This window comes from Bubalus kerabau, chromosome X, assembly GCF_029407905.1.
Source record: "Bubalus kerabau isolate K-KA32 ecotype Philippines breed swamp buffalo chromosome X, PCC_UOA_SB_1v2, whole genome shotgun sequence".
In the NCBI taxonomy this organism is placed as follows: Eukaryota; Metazoa; Chordata; class Mammalia; order Artiodactyla; family Bovidae; genus Bubalus; species Bubalus kerabau.
In genome coordinates this window covers 63,839,212-63,854,955 of record NC_073647.1, presented here as the reverse complement: position 1 = coordinate 63,854,955, position 15,744 = coordinate 63,839,212, and the positions used below count along the sequence as shown (strand labels likewise).

General features: G+C 43.4%; 1 long non-coding RNA gene across 1 annotated transcript; it reads left to right on the top strand.

Annotated features, from left to right (window-relative positions):
* The first annotated feature begins 8,221 nt into the window (after positions 1-8,221).
* Positions 8,222-10,476, top strand: LOC129638953 (uncharacterized). The gene is made up of 3 exons (XR_008708107.1): positions 8,222-8,356; positions 9,359-9,560; positions 10,348-10,476. It is a non-coding gene; the product is annotated as an uncharacterized LOC129638953 (long non-coding RNA).
* The last annotated feature ends 5,268 nt before the right edge of the window (positions 10,477-15,744 follow it).

Here is a 15,744-nt window from a genome sequence, read left to right as displayed (position 1 = left end):
CCGCATGCTTTAGAGGTTCCACTCCTACCCTCTTCCAGCCTCATCTGTCTGCAAACAGCCAAGGGCAATCGAGGGGATGTGCACACTGAGAACCCACCTGCCTGCCTCCAAACTTGTTTCATATATCAGTTCAGTTCAGTCACTCAGTCGTGTCCGAATCTTTGCGACCCATGGACTGTAGCCCACCAAGCTCCTCTGTCCATGGGATTCTTCAGGCAAGAATACTGGAGTGGGTTGCCATTTCCTTCTCCAGGGGTACTGAATTAATGGCCCACTCTAATACAGTATGACCTCATCTTAAATCTATTATACCTGCAAATACCCTACTTCCAAATAAGGTCACATTTACAGTTTCAAGGGGTTGCAAAGAGTCAGACACGACTGAGCGACTTCACTTTCACTTTAATTCAGTATGACTGGTATTCCTCTGAGAAGGGAAAGGACACAGAAACAGACAGGGGAAAACGCTATGTGACGATGGAGATGGGAATCACGTTACTTACAAGGCAAGTGATACCAACGTTTGACAGCAACCACCAGAAATTAGGAGAGAGGTGTGAAACAGATTCTGCCTCAGAGCCTCTGGAAGGGACCACCCTTGCTGATACCTTGACCTCAGACTTCTGGCCTCCAGAACTGAGATAACGTATTTCTGTTGTCTTAAGCCATCTGGTTTGTGGCAATTTGTTACGGTAACCTTAGGTCACTAACACACCCCTTTGTGTCTCAAGCCCCTGAGAATTCTAGTGTCGTCCTAAGTCCAGATCTTACCACCCTGTTTAGTTTACCTGCAACAGTACCAAGTCAGTGAATTAAGGATGATCCTGCAGTGGGTGTAGTAAACCTTTTCCCCACTGCTCTAAAGCAGTGGTTCTGAAACTTCAGTGTGCTTCAGTAGCACCTGGAGGACTGTAAAACCCTGATGGCTAGCGGCCTACCCTCAGAATTTCCAACTCAGTAGGTCTGGAGCAGGGTCTGAGAATGTGCATTGCAAACAAGTTCCCAGCGGATGCTGATGCTGCTGTTCCAGGCAAGCTAGGTCATCCATCAGTTCCTTTCAATAAAATATAGTAGAGGCTAGGGCACCATCACACAAATTATTTACAATCGTATATTTTAATTTATTTGGGGCTGCAATAAAAGGATTTAAAACAGGCTTGACAAATAGCGGAAAGAAATCCCTTTCAGTGACAGTAAGGTGGGCCAAAAAAATAGAACAATGATAGATTTGAGTCAGCGGTATTTATGTGAAAAAAAAAAAAAAACTACAGCTTATTAGTTTCAAACAAGCTTTTATTTCCAATGTGAACAATGCTATCACATTATCTGTAAAAGGTAAGAGTCAAGTCAGAGGTCAGTAGTTAGTATCACTTTGGGGCATTGAAACTTTGAAACAAAATTAGTATTTTAGGCTAATGAAACAAGAATATCCGTGAAGAACAACTTCATCTTTTCTTTTGCTGTCTGCTTCTGTCTATGCCTTCCCACTGTAGGATGAAATAAGAGCCAGTTAACAATTGTACCCCAATAACATGCACCAGTGACTTTCTAAATATGAGTCAACACTGTGTACATCTATTTTCTCAATGAGGAGAAAACAAAATGCTTTCTTCTTGTAACCCAGACCCTTGGTGATCCAGGTGCACATCATTTCGTCACACCAACCTTATCTCCCTCTTGCCCATCACTATAAATGCTTGTTTGTTTGTTTTTGTTGTTTTCATGAAAGGCCACTCTGTGATTGATAACCAATAATATTACTATGACTGATTTTCTTTTCTTTTGAATAAAAAATCTAAATTGAACTAATATTTGTGAATTAATCCTGCAATGCAGTTCTCCTGAAACTCACTGGCAGCCTCCATAATTGCCCTCAACCGGGCTTCTGATAAGGTTCTCTTCAAAGCATCTTTGACTATCGCTAATGCTCCAAAATCACTGCAGATGGTGATTGCAGCCATGAAATTAAATGATGCTTACTCCTTGGAAGGAAAGTTATGACGAACCTAGAATGCATATTCAAAAGCAGAGACATGACTTTGCCAACAAAGGTCCATGTAGTCAAGGCTATCCTTTTTTCCAGTGGTCATGTATGGATGTGAGAGTTGGACTGTGAAGAAAGCTGAGCGCCAAAGAACTGATGCTTTTGAACTGTGGTGTTGGAGAAGACTCTTGGGAGTCCCTTGGACTGCAAGGAGATCCAATCAGTCCATTCTAAAGGAGATCAGTCCTGGGTGTTCTTTGGAAGGACTGATGCTAAAGCTGAAACTCCAATACTTTGGCCACCTAGTGTGAGGAGTTGGCTCATTGGAAAAGACTGATGCTGGGAGGGATTGGGGGCAAGAGGAGAAGGGGACGACAGAGGATGAGATGGCTGGATGGCATCACCGACTCGATGGACGTTTGTTTGAGTGAACTCCGGGAGATGGTGATGGACAGGGAGGCCTGGCGTGCTGCAGTTCATGGGGTCGCAAAGAGTCAGACATGGCTGAGCGACTGAACTGAACTGAAGACTCTCTCAAAGTCCTTTCTTTGTTGTTATTGTTTACCATGAACCCCTACTCTCAGTGCCAACATGTATTTTACTTTTCCATTGCTGTGCAACAAACGGCTGGTCACGTTGTTGTTCAGTTGCTAAATCGTGTCTGACTCTTTATGTCCCCATGGACTGCAGCACATCAGGCTTCCCTGTCCTTTACTATCTCCTGGAGTTTGTTCACACTCATATCCACTGAGTCTGTCATGCCATCCAACCATCTCATCCTCTGTCGCCCTCTTCTCCTCCTGCCCTCAATCTTTCCCAGCATCAGGGTCTTTTGGTCATCTTTATTAAATGAGATAAGGCTCTACAGTAGAACATGAACACCAGGAGGCAAGGATCTTTGGGGCATTCCTAGAGGCTGGCTGTCACAGTGCCTGTGCTGAACCGGTTGTTGATCCCAGCACTGCTCTGAGATCCAGGTTAGAGGGGCTTGTAATAGGCCGCACGCTTTAGAGGTTCCACTCCTACCCGCTTCCAGCCTCCTCTCTCTGCAAACAGCCAAGGGCAATCGAGGGGATGTGCACACTGAGAACCCCCCTGCCTGCCTCCAAATTTGTTTCATGTATCAGTTCAGTTCAGTCGCTTAGGCGTGTGGGACTCTTTGCAACCCCATGAACCACTGCACGCCAGGCCTCCCTGTCCGTCACCAACTCCCAGAGTCCACCCAAACCCATGCCCATTGAGTCGGTGATGCCATCCAGCCATCTCATCCTCTGTCGTTCCCTTCTCCTCCTGCCCCCAATCCCTCCCAGCGGACCTTTGTTGACAAAGTAATGTCTCTGCTTTTTAATATGCTGTCTAGGTTGGTCATAACTTTCCTTCCAAGGAGTAGGCGTCTTTTAATTTGATGGCAGCAATCACTATCTGCAGTGATTTTGGAGCCCAGAAAAATAAAGTCAGCTACTGTTTCCACTGTTTCCCCATCTATTTGCCATGAAGCGATGGGACCAGATGCCATGATCTTAGTTTTCTGAATGTTGAGCTTTAAGCCAACTTTTTCACTCTCCTCTTTCATCATGAGGCTCTTTAGTTCTTCTTCACTTTCTGCCATAAGGGTGGTGTCATCTGCATATCTGAGGTTATTGATATTTCTCCCAGCAGTCTTGTATCAGAGGCCCTGAATTTGGTGCCCAAGGGACCCCAAGCTCCAAGAAGCCTGCATGCTCCTCATCACTGAATTTGTGCTTCTGAGGGCTGGATGGTACTTCCAGTGTTATATTCCCAGGACTGGGAGGTGACAAAGAGGTGGTGGCTGTATTCGGGGAACAGGAGACAACTGTGCTTCAGTATCCATATATAGCATGTGAAGCCTCTGGAGGTGAGGAATGAAGCTCAGAGTGAGTAGAGAGGGGAAGAGGTTGTGTCCAGGGCCCGGAATGGGACCAAGTGGCCTGTGTTGGGGGCCAAGCTTTCCCCACTTTGCTGGAACAGAACTTTGAGGAGTCCAGGTGCTGTGCACAGACCCTAAGTGACCCTCAACCTCTGTGTTATTCATACTCTCATATGCCTCCTTCCCTTAAGCTGGGCTGAAGCTGTGACTTCCTCCTAACCATCAGAATATGGAAAAGTCAATGGGATGGTACTCTCTTGATTATATTAGTATGTTACTATAGTTTATCTTTATATTATTTACGTGGTAATTTGGTTTTCCTATTTCACAATGGAAAACTAATACACCTGGCCTAAGAGAGGACAGCCCTGGAAACTCCAGTTCTCCTAGTATGTTGTTTTCAATTTCACCCAACTATTTCTAACATATTCCAGTTATAGATAGCTTTGTGCTTTTAAATTAACTAGATAGAAGAAAAAGAGACTGAAATATGCCAAGTAATTGAAATTTGAACTTCACTGAAGGATGGATTTCTTTTAAGCAAACAGGAGACAGAACCTGCTACTTTGAAAATCCCCAGCCTCTCCTGGATAGCAAATGATGTGAAAGTTCAGAAAAAGCTTCTGGGCAAAGGTCAAATCCAGAAGCCTTCTGGGAAATTATGGTGTAAAGATGAAGTCAAGGGTGTGACCACATCCTGTTTAGGCCTCAGGAAGATCTGGGCAAATACCCCAGGGATCCTTAAGGTTAAAAAAAATAAAAGCCCTTGTAAGAAGTTGAAGGGTGTTCTCTAAGAAGTCTCAGCAGAAACCCAAGGCCCAAATGGATTCCCTGAAAGTGAGTCATGTATGTGCCTTTTGTGTACTGGAGTGAACCCCAGTAAGATTACTTAGAAGGCCACGTAGGGCCTTTAAAAGACAAAATTTTAGCAGAAAGATAGGAGAAAGACAGCACGGCACAAACTGATCAGAAGTAATATGATGCCCTACAAATGACATTACATGGATAAAATCCTACTTGGACTGCCCTTTTGTTTAAAACAATGGTAACAAAGCCCTGTGCCACTCCATAAGGTATACTGCATGTTATTATGTGCTAATACACTTTTAAAATGTTAACTCCAATGACAAAAAAGAGGATAGTATTGCATTAACTTTACTTTAGTGCTCATTTATGGAGATGGTGAAAGACAGGGAAGCCTGGCGTGCTGCAGTCCGTGGGATCGCAAAGAGTCGGACACAACTGAGTGACTGAACGACAACAAGTCGCTATAGAAAACAGTTCGGCAGCTCCTGAAAAAAGTTAAAAAGCCTATGGTTGTCTCATCAACTCCACTCTTAGCTATATATGCCCAAGAGTTGAACGTATCTATTCAAACGAAAAGTTCTATCCCCGTGTCAGTAGCAGCCTTATTCACCGTAACCCAATGGGAAACATCCTGAGTATCCATCAGCCTGTCCTCAACTTGTTTCACATTCATAGACAAAAGTGACCCTCTGTACAAAGGCATAGCATTCAGCTGTAAAAAGGAATGAGAGAGGCCGGACACAAAAGGTCACATATTGTAGGAGTTCATTTCTGTCAACTATCTAGAAAGGGTAAGTCCATAGAGGTAAAGAGCAGATTAGTGGTTATCAGAGCCTGGTTTCAGTGAGGGGGAAATGGAGAAGGATTGATTACTGGCATGGGGTTTCCTTTAGGAGTGATGATTTATTTGGGGACAACAGAGAGATTGGCTGAACAGCATTGTGAATGTACTAAATGCCTGTGAAGTATACCCTTTAAAAAGGTGACATTTACCACAATAGCACAGTAATACTTTTTAAAGATAAAAAGTGATTATTGGCTTAAGACTTCTACAAATAGATTTGGAATTGATTTCAACATCTGCTCAACTGCATCATGTAGGAAAAATTTTTGAACTTAATACTGGGGACAAAATAGAGGAATTCTTGAAGATACCACTAAATTTTTAAAAGATGCCCCTGTAGTGTTAAGGGAGCTACTGAAGAGAGACAATAGATTTATTTGCCTTAAGCATTTTATTATTGCGATGTTTCAGAGCTCCAGATCATAGCAGCCATTGTCCTAAAAGATCCTGTAGTGGGCATAGGCACTCTGACATATGGCTCATAAAGTTTAATTGAGTCTTTGTCACTCAGAAATGGGCTTGATAACATGGGACCCAATGGACTATCCCCACTGAAAATATTGATAATGAGTTAGGTAAAACAAAGCAAGGCCGATATAAGGGGTGAAACCCATAATACGTAAGTTCTACGTAGGGAAGAGGTGATTGTCCTCAGGGTCTCCTATCAAAGGCCCTAACTCCCAAATACCATCACCTGGGGGTGGGGTGGAGTGGGTAAGGGTTTCAACATATGAATTTGGGAGGAGTGGGCTATCCCACTTTAGTGCAGAGCAAGTGCTTAGCCCAGTCATGAAAAGAAGTCTCTCTTCATTTCTTGGAATTTTGAAGTGAATTGGGGAGCCCTGATGAATCCCTTTTCAGCTCCTAGTTTTATTCCTTCCACTCTCCATTCCCACTGCATCCACGTCAACTTGTATGTTCTTTTCTAAGTACCTTTAACAACATAAAACCTCCAAATTCTCTTTCTGTCTCTCACAGGAGGTTTAAACAGTTGCTCGTATGTGATCTAAACACTTTCTCGTTTTTTTTTCTTAATATATATATTCTTTTTATTGAAGTGTAGTTGACTCACAATGTTCCAGGTGCACAGCAAGGTGATTCAGTTATACATATACACATATATTATTTGTCAGATTATTTTCCATTATAGGTATTTCAAGAGACTGACCAAGGAACTACAGCTCCCTGTGCTATACAGTAACCTTTGTTGCTTGTTGCATACTTTTTTTTTAAAATTAGAAATCTATCATTCTATTCATACTAAGTCAAACAAGAGGAATCAAAATGTCATAAATTTTTTAGTTAGGCAAACAATATGTTTTCTAAAGTATATATATTATACATACTAGTGAGTATGCAACCATTATTCACTTAATACCATTGTAACATGATTGGTCAACAGAAAAGTAATAGAATTCTATATCACCAAAATTACCACTTAATACAAAAATCTGTAATCACTTTTTAGAATCCTGACACATATCAGAATTCTCTTGGAATTTTTTGAAAAATGCCACGGTATTGCTTTTATTCTCCAAACCTACAGACATGTTTCTAATGAGCAGCCATGCTTAAAAACAACAGGACTATATGATGATCTTTAACTTTTATCTAGTTTGTTTCACTTTTTCTATTTCATATTCAGTGCTCCCGTTTAATTCAGTTTATGTTTTCCAATTTCTCCTTCTCTTTCTTTTGATGTACTTTCTCAAGGCTTTAGCGAGCCTCTATTAACTTATAAAAAAAAGAGCGTATCTCTGATGGCCTGAGCTGTCACATAGTGGCAACCGGGCACCACATCCAGGTTCCCATACCCCAGGGTGCCGCCCTATAGGGACATTGCCGTTTTGTTTTTGCAAGGGTGCAATGTAAAGGAAAGGACTCCTGTGGGCTCAAAGTAAGACCTGGGGCTGGAAGGCTTCCATGCAGTCTGAAAGCCTTGATCACTCACTGGACAGCGGTCACGCCAATCCTTGCCTCCTGGCAGATGAACTTCGAGCTGGCGCTAGAGGAAGTGGTCCCCAGTTGACCCTTCCACTTCCACTTACCATCGCCAGCCCATTAGGGTGTTTGGCACCTGTCCGCTGCCAGCTCAGCCTCTGTCTTAGTGGGCCAGTCTGCGGGCCGCCCCCTTGCCTTTCCTGTCGCGGGGGTAGGCCCACACCAGCACCTTCACAAACTCCTGTTCCCCGTGCAGCTGTCGTCTCTGCTGCCTCACCCCCACCCTAAGGTCCCACTGCCAACAGCGTCTCCTCAGCGCGACATTCAGCCTGGCGGCTGCCATCTTCCCCACAGACATCACTGCAGGCTCCCAGTCTCCTTGGGGTCCAGGCATCCGCTTGGGAGGGGATGGAAGGAGTCGAGGAGGCCACGGCTCTTCTGGCCTCCTTGGAGGTCTCCAGAGCCCTGCTCGGGGAGCAGGGTTGGCCACAGGCCACAGTGGAAGAGGAATGTGGTAGACAGCTGTTAGAAGAGGAGGAGATGGAGGAAGATGTAGAGGAGATGGAGGAGGATGAGGAAGAGGGTGAGACTGATTTCGAGTTGGAGGACGTGGATGAAGAGGAAGACATGGAAGAGGAGGACGAGAATGACCAGGAGGGTGCGGCAGTGGTTGCAGGCCTTGAGTTCCCTGCGGAGAGGTTTGGGCCCCTGTTCTGGAGTCAGGTCGACTCCTTTCTACGCAATTTCCGTAACAACAGACATGTCCTGTTCCGGCCTCCCACTGACCGCCTGATGGCCAGGGGCCGCTCCCAAGCACCCTCGGAGCCTGGAGAAGGTCCGGTGCCTCCTCAGGAGCAGGAAGACCTGGGAGAGGGAGGCAAAGTCTTGCAGGGTGAGTACCCAGTGGAGGGCGCTCCACCCTGGGAGCTGCGGGATCCTGCGGAGGGGCTTGCATCCTAGAAGGCAGAGGAACTGGCGTTGGAGGCCGAGTTCTGGGTGAGCGAGGTCCTGACTGCTGCCTCTGAGGACTGGGAGGCCGAGGCCTGTGGTCCCGGAGGGGCCGAGGCGGGCATGTGGTGGCTGAGCCTTTAGGCCCTTGCGGACCCCGTGGGGCCATCCAGCTCAAAGGCAGGTCTCTAGCGGTTAAGCAGCGGGTCAGAGCTCTCAAAAACCTCCAGGCACAATTGGAAGGCAGCACAAGTGGAAGCCCAATTCTATAGACATTTATGGTCTCAAGAAAAAGCATGCTGCCTTCTACCAACCTGCTGCTGCTGCTAAGTCGCTTCAGTCGTGTCCGACTCTGTGCAACCCCATAGACGGCAGCCCACCAGGCTCCCCTGTCCCTGGGATTCTCCAGGCAAGAACACTGGAGTGGGTTGCCATTTCCTTCTCCAGTGCATGAAAGTGAAAAGTGAAAGTGAAGTCGCTCAGTCCTGTCTGACTCTTAGCGACCCGATGGACTGTAGCCCTAGGGGCAAACAAATGGCATCCTTCCCTTTTGGTTGACGGCTTTAAAAAATGTGGAGATTCTTGGTAGGAGGGTCTGAGAAAATGATGACATAGCACAGGGGCACTTTTCAGCAGTTGAGGAATCCGTGAGCTTCCCCATAGAATTTGTCTTTACATCAAACGAACGTTTTCCATTGAGATTCTGACAACACACATGCAAAATGGTATCAGTATCAAATGGTTCGGATCCCTTCTCCAAAGGGGCCAGAAATAATCAGAGGCATAGTGTGTGAGATTTACTGGAAAGAGGGGAACACCGTTTGTGAAAGTTGTCAGGCAGCAGAATTGGGGGGTGCGGGTGGGGTTAGAAATGTATCAACCAGTAGAAACATGTCCAGCTATTTTTTGTTTTTTTCTTTCTTTAAACATATTTCTCTTCTCTCAGGCCTAGACTCTGCTGCTGATTTTAAGTTGGGATATTTTTCCCACCAACTTTTGACCCCAAAGTCTGCATCATTCTGCCTTAATGATGAGGGTGAGGATCAGTATGAAAACTCTGATGAAGAGGAAGAGGATGGAAATGAAAAACCTGGAGAAGGACTCTAAATGGATGTGGTCTCAGCAAAGGGCAGCTCTGGATAATACAGGTATTATTGTATAGGTTTTGTATGATGTAACCATTCCTGACACATACCTATTACTAACAGCTTTATATTTTTTAATTTTTCTTCTGTAAAGTAAATAGGAAAATTGTTGAAATTTAATTTTGGAAAAACAGTTTGTTGTTAATAATGAATTCTAGATAATGTAGGAGGCAGTATGTTCTGAAATGTATTTCATTTATAGCCACGAGTCCTTTGTCCTGTTGCTTTAAGACTGCTACAGATGGGGAATTTATCAGACCTGGAAATAGAGACCAATGCTTCTTTAGAGAATCGTCACCAGAAGCAGCAGCTACAGTGACTAGGTCGTGCATTAGCTGTATCATCATCGCCTGGCCACAGAATTGTAGTCTCCTGTACTGATGATGACTTTGAGAAAGTGATTCCTTACAAAGTAGTAAGACGTTAAGGGTTTCAGGAGAACTGCATTTCAGGATTAATTCACAAATATTAGTTCAATTTAGATTTTTTATTCAAAAGAAAAGAAAATCAGTCATAGTAATATTATTGGTTATCAATCACAGAGTGGCCTTTCATGAAAACAACAAAAACAAACAAACAAGCATTTATAGTGATGGGCAAGAGGGAGATAAGGTTGGTGTGACGAAATGATGTGCACCTGGATCACCAAGGGTCTGGGTTACAAGAAGAAAGCATTTTGTTTTCTCCTCATTGAGAAAATAGATGTACACAGTGTTGACTCATATTTAGAAAGTCACTGGTGCATGTTATTGGGGTACAATTGTTAACTGGCTCTTATTTCATCCTACAGTGGGAAGGCATAGACAGAAGCAGACAGCAAAAGAAAAGATGAAGTTGTTCTTCACGGATATTCTTGTTTCATTAGCCTAAAATACTAATTTTGTTTCAAAGTTTCAACGCCCCAAAGTGATACTAACTACTGACATCTGACTTGACTCTTACCTTTTACAGATAATGTGATAGTATTGTTCACATTGGAAATAAAAGCTTGTTTGAAACTAATAAGCTGTAGTTTTTTTTTTTTTTTTTTTCACATAAATACCACTGACTCAAATCTATCATTGTTCTATTTTTTTGGCCCACCTTACTGTCACTGAAAGGGATTTCTTTCCGCTATTTGTCAAGCCTGTTTTAAATCCTTTTATTGCAGCCCCAAATAAATTAAAATATACGATTGTAAATAATTTGTGTGATGGTGCCCTAGCCTCTACTATATTTTATTGAAAGGAACTGATGGATGACCTAGCTTGCCTGGAACAGCAGCATCAGCATCCGCTGGGAACTTGTTTGCAATGCACATTCTCAGACCCTGCTCCAGACCTACTGAGTTGGAAATTCTGAGGGTAGGCCGCCAGCCATCAGGGTTTTACAGTCCTCCAGGTGCTACTGAAGCACACTGAAGTTTCAGAACCACTGCTTTAGAGCAGTGGGGGAAAGGTTTACTACACCCACTGCAGGATCATCCTTAATTCACTGACTTGGTACTGTTGCAGGTAAACTAAACAGGGTGGTAAGATCTGGACTTAGGAAGACACTAGAATTCTCAGGGGCTTGAGACACAAAGAGGGGTGTGTTAGTGACCTAAGGTTACCGTAACAAATTGCCACAAACCAGATGGCTTAAGACAACAGAAATACGTTATCTCAGTTCTGGAGGCCAGAAGTCTGAGGTCAAGGTATCAGCAAGGGTGGTCCCTTCCAGAGGCTCTGAGGCAGAATCTGTTTCACACCTCTCTCCTAATTTCTGGTGGTTGCTGTCAAACGTTGGTATCACTTGCCTTGTAAGTAACGTGATTCCCATCTCCATCGTCACATAGCGTTTTCCCCTGTCTGTTTCTGTGTCCTTTCCCTTCTCAGAGGAATACCAGTCATACTGAATTAAAGTGAAAGTGAAGTCGCTCAGTCGTGTCTGACTCTTTGCAACCCCTTGAAACTGTAAATGTGACCTTATTTGGAAGTAGGGTATTTGCAGGTATAATAGATTTAAGATGAGGTCATACTGTATTAGAGTGGGCCATTAATTCAGTACCCCTGGAGAAGGAAATGGCAACCCACTCCAGTATTCTTGCCTGAAGAATCCCATGGACAGAGGAGCTTGGTGGGCTACAGTCCATGGGTCGCAAAGATTCGGACACGACTGAGTGACTGAACTGAACTGATATATGAAACAAGTTTGGAGGCAGGCAGGTGGGTTCTCAGTGTGCACATCCCCTCGATTGCCCTTGGCTGTTTGCAGACAGATGAGGCTGGAAGAGGGTAGGAGTGGAACCTCTAAAGCATGCGGCCTATTACAAGCCCCTCTAACCTGGATCTTAGAGCAGTGCTGGGATCAACAACCGGTTCAGCACAGGCACTGTGACGGCCAGCCTCTAGCAATGCCCCAAAGATCCTTGCCTCCTGGTGTTCATGTTCTACTGTAGAGCCTTATCTCATTTAATAAAGATGACCAAAAGACCCTGATGCTGGGAAAGATTGAGGGCAGGAGGAGAAGTGGGCGACAGAGGATGAGATGGTTGGATGGCATGACAGACTCAGTGGATATGAGTGTGAACAAGCTCCAGGAGATAGTGAAGGACAGGGAAGCCTGATGTGCTGCAGTCCATGGGGACATAAAGAGTCAGACACGATTTAGCAACTGAACAACAATGTGACCAGCCGTTTGTTGCACAGCAATGGAAAAGTAAAATACATGTTGGCACTGAGAGTAGGGGTTCATGGTAAACAATAACAACAAAGAAAGGACTTTGAGAGAGTCTTCAGTTCAGTTCAGTCGCTCAGCCATGTCTGACTCTTTGCGACCCCATGAACTGCAGCACGCCAGGCCTCCCTGTCCATCACCATCTCCCGGAGTTCAAACAAACGTCCATCGAGTCGGTGATGCCATCCAGCCATCTCATCCTCTGTCGTCCCCTTCTCCTCCTGCCCCCAATCCCTCCCAGCATCAGAGTCTTTTCCAATGAGTCAACTCCTCACACTAGGTGGCCAAAGTATTGGAGTTTCAGCTTTAGCATCAGTCCTTCCAAAGAACACCCGGGACTGATCTCCTTTAGAATGGACTGGTTGGATCTCCTTGTAGTCCAAGGGACTCCCAAGAGTCTTCTCCAACACCACAGTTCAAAAGCATCAGTTCTTCGGCGCTCAGCTTTCTTCACAGTCCAACTCTCACATCCATACATGACTACTGGAAAAACCATAGCCTTGACTAGATGGACCTTTGTCGGCAAAGTCATGTCTCTGCTTTTGAATATGCTATCTAGGTTGGTCATAACTTTCCTTCCAAGGAGTGAGCGTCTTTTAATTTCATGGCTGCAATCACTGTCTGCAGTGATTTTGGAGCATTAGCGATAGTCAAAGATGCTTTGAAGAGAACCTTATCAGAAGCCCGGTTGAGGGCAATTGTGGAGGCTGCCAGTGAGTTATAAGGGAAATAGGGAAAGTGCTATGGAAACTGGAGGAAAGGATCCCTTTTTATATTTTAGCAGAAAGGTAGCAGAAAGCACAGCACAAACCAATCAGAAACAACATGAGGCCCTTCAAATGACATTACGTGGATAAATTTCTACTCGGACTGCCCTTTTGTATTTTTTTAAAATTTATTTTATTGAAGTATAATTGATTTACAATGTTGTGCTAATTTCTGCTGTACAGCAGAGTGATTCAGTTACACATGCATATATATACTTTTCATATCCTTTTTCCATTATGGCTTATTATAGAATATCGAATACAGTTCCCTGTCCTATACAGTAGGACTTTGTTGTTTATCCATTCTATATATAATAGTTTGCATCTGCTAACCCCAAACTCCCAATCCATCCCTCCCCCCACACTGCTCTCACTTGGCAATCACAAGTCTGTTCTCTAGGTTTGTGAGTCTGTTTCTCTTTCACAGGGAAGTTTACGCATGTCATGTTTTAGATTCCACATATAAGTGCTACCATATGGCATTTGCCTTTCTCTTTCTGACTTACTTTACTTAGTATGGTAATCTGTAGGCCCATCGATGTTACTCCATGTTGCTGCAAATGGCATTATTTCATTCTGAGTAATGTACCACATCTTCTTTATCCATTCATCTGTTGATGGACATTCAGGCTTTTTCCACGTCTTGGCTATTGTGAATAGTGTGGCTATTGTATACGTATTTTTACTGTAAGGTGTCTCAATTTCTCTCTGAATGTACACAAGGGATAAATTATAAATCAATGAAAATAAATGTTTTAATGTAGTTCGTCAGCTATCTAATGGAGTCCGACTTTTACTACAAAAGTCTGGGAGTGAGGACACAAGATTTCTAGTCTCAAAGGTATTATTATTATTATTATTATTTTATTTTATTTTTAAACTTAACATAACTGTATTAGATTTGCCAAACATCAAAATGAATCTGCCACAGGCATACATGTGTTCCCCATCCTGAACCCTCCTCCCTCCTCCCTCCCCATTCCATCCCTCTGGGTCGTCCCAGTGCACCAGCCCCAAGCACCCAGTATCGTGCGTCGAACCTGGACTGGCAACTCATTTCATACATGATATTTTACATGTTTCAATGCCATTCTCCCAAATCTTCCCACCCTCTCCCTCTCCCACAGAGTCCATAAGACTGTTCTATACATCAGTGTCTCTTTTGCTGTCTCGTACACAGGGTTATTGTTACCATCTTTCTAAATTCCATATATATGCGTTAGTATACTGTATTGGTGTTTTTCTTTCTGGCTTACTTCACTCTGTATAATAGGCTCCAGTTTCATCCACCTCATTAGAACTGATTCAAATGTATTCTTTTTAATGGCTGAATAATACTCCATTGTGTATATGTACCACAGCTTTCTTATCCATTCATCTGCTGATGGACATCTAGGTTGCTTCCATGTCCTGGCTATTATAAACAGTGCTGCAATGAACATTGGGGTACTCGTGTCTCTTTCCCTTCTGGTTTTCTCAGTGTGTATGCCCAGCAGTGGGATTGCTGGATCATAAGGCATGTCTATTTCCAGTTTTTTAAGGAATCTCCACACTGTTCTCCATAGTGGCTGTACTAGTTTGCATTCCCACCAACAGTGTAAGAGGGTTCCCTTTTCTCCACACCCTCTCCAGCATTTATTACTTGTAGACTTTTGGATCGCAGCCATTCTGACAGGTGTGAAATGGTACCTCATAGTGGTTTTGATTTGCATTTCTCTGATAATGAGTGATGTTGAGCATCTTTTCATGTGTTTGTTAGCCATCTGTATGTCTTCTTTGGAGAAATGTCTATTTAGTTCTTTGGCCCATTTTTTGATTGGGTCATTTATGTTTCTGGAGTTGAGCTGTAGGAGTTGCTTGTATATTCTCGAGATTAGTTGTTTGTCAGTTGCTTCATTTGCTATTATCTTCTCCCATTCTGAAGGCTGTCTTTTCACCTTGCTAATAGTTTCCTTTGATGTGCAGAAGCTTTTAAGGTTAATTAGGTCCCATTTGTTTATTTTTGCTTTTATTTCCAATATTCTGGGAGGTGGGTCATAGAGGATCCTGCTGTGATGTATGTCAGAGAGTGTTTTGCCTATGTTCTCCTCTAGGAGTTTTATAGTTTCTGGTCTTACGTTTAGATCTTTAATCCATTTTGAGTTTATTTTTGTGTATGGTGTTAGAAAGTGTTCTAGTTTCATTCTTTTACAAGTGGTTGACCAGAGTTCCCCGCACCACTTGTTAAAGAGATTGTCTTTAATCCATTGTATATTCTTGCCTCCTTTGTCGAAGATAAGGTGTCCATATGTGCGTGGATTTATCTCTGGGCTTTCTATTTTGTTCCATTGATCTATATTTCTGTCTTTGTGCCAGTACCATACTGTCTTGATAACTATGGCTTTGTAGTAGAGCCTGAAGTCAGGTAGGTTGATTCCTCCAGTTCCATTCTTCTTTCTCAAGATCGCTTTGGCTATTCGAGGTTTTTTGTTTTTCCATACAAATTGTGAAATTATTTGTTCTAGCTCTGTGAAGAATGCTGTTGGTAGCTTGATAGGGATTGCATTGAATCTATAGATTGCTTTGGGTAGTATACTCATTTTCACTACATTGATTCTTCCAATCCATGAACATGGTATATTTCTCCATCTGTTAGTGTCCTCTTTGATTTCTTTCACCAGTGTTTTATAGTTTTCTATATATAGGTCTTTAGATTCTTTAGGTAGATATATTCCTAAGTATTT